The sequence below is a fragment of the Octopus bimaculoides genome, chromosome 5 (assembly GCF_001194135.2).
Source record: "Octopus bimaculoides isolate UCB-OBI-ISO-001 chromosome 5, ASM119413v2, whole genome shotgun sequence".
Classification (NCBI taxonomy): domain Eukaryota; kingdom Metazoa; phylum Mollusca; class Cephalopoda; order Octopoda; family Octopodidae; genus Octopus; species Octopus bimaculoides.
The window spans coordinates 88,190,786-88,192,603 of NC_068985.1; positions in this window are offsets into that span (position 1 = coordinate 88,190,786).

Genomic DNA, 1,818 nt, shown 5'->3' on the forward strand with positions numbered 1-1,818 from the left:
TTAGTATATGCTGGAAAAGCTAGTACACAGATTTGAGTCCAATGTTCCCGATTATAATGCCCAATATGTTTTTCTTTAGCAAATTGAAGCAATATCTATATATCTGTCTATCTATCTATCTATCTATCTATCTATCTACTTCTCTCTCTCTCTCTCTCTCTCTCTCTCTATATATATATATATATATATATATATATAACAAGAAGAGAAAATCTTTCAAATATGAGAATATGAGTTTTACTTGGTCCACTCGAACCATTGTTAAACACAGCAAATTCGATTGTTCTGCGGAAACTTTTTCTAGGTGTAGCAGAGCGATGATACTTTGAAGTATTTATAAATGTAATTCTTGTATGCATTAATTAATGTAAGAGGTCGATTAAGTGCGACAATAGCTTTACTTTCAATGGGATCTACGCATATAAAAAAGGTCACAATATTTTGGCAAAACGAGCAGCAGCTATGAAGCAATTTGGACTGCAACGGCCTGCGTGATAGCAACCACCGCACTTGAAAGGTGATGCATGAACACGACTCTTTTGTATAACGAATATCTATATATTCTCCTTGAAGGTTTATTTCTTCCACGAAACGCTAAAAAGACTTCTTAGAAATATCATAGTACTTATTAGTATCTAAAAGTTAATAAAGAATGTGTCTTTAGAAACCAATATATATCGAAATAAAACATATGTGAGCGTGTTTGTATGTGTATATGCACACAAACACACACACACACACACCCACACACACACACACGCACACCCACACAGACACGCACACACACACACAAACACAAACACACTCAAATATAGATAGACGTACACCTATATTTAAGAAACGTAGCATGAGATATTGCCCGACGCATTCAGGTTTCGATTTTCTGTCTCCATAGAAAAACGCAGAATCAAATATAATGTGTATCCTGCTTTTGAAGTATTGATTAATGTATTTTTTCTGCGTCTTCGACCCAGCTAAAAACGTATTGCATAATGTATACTTCGAGAAACTACAAACTAGTTAACAATCATTAAAATATTAAAACTTGTAAGCTTTCACAATATTAAATAATTTAATGGATATACCGTTTAACACACGTAGATAGAGATTAACAAGAATTCATTAATGATATTTTTAAACTAGCCACCCAAACAAACAACCAACTAACCAACCAACACGAATAATATACACTTGCAATTCTCAATTATTATTCACAAGATAAAATTAATTGTTCTGAAATATATGCAACTTTCTTGTTTGTTTATTTGTGTATGCTTTCAATTCTTACTAGCGACCCCGTGCTGACAAAACTGACGGTTAATTGTAGTATTTTATATATAAATAAGGTATAATATAAGGTAGATAATAATCACAGATTCAAACATTCACATACTTCCCTTGTACACATACGCGCATATACTCACAGAAATTTGAAGCAAGTTGCATCGACACCAAAAATTTAAAAAAATAAGTACGGTCAAGTATAGAAACTTCTCTTCGTCTTCATTCAACTGAGTCTTCAAGATAATTCATCAGCTTTTTTACGAATTCCTATACGTATCCTGGAATAATCACAGAGAACTCAGTCGACAGAAGATTATCAAAGATCTCCAACTCAAACGGAACTTGACCAAAACATAACATCTTGATGTCGCCAGAATTATCAGGCAGAAACCCACCTGTCTCACTATTTGAGCGTTTAACTGCTAATCAACACATTTATCTCTCTATATATCTATCTATCTATCTATCTCTCTCTATATCTATATATCTATCTATCTATCTATCTATCTATCTATCCATCCATTCATCCATCCA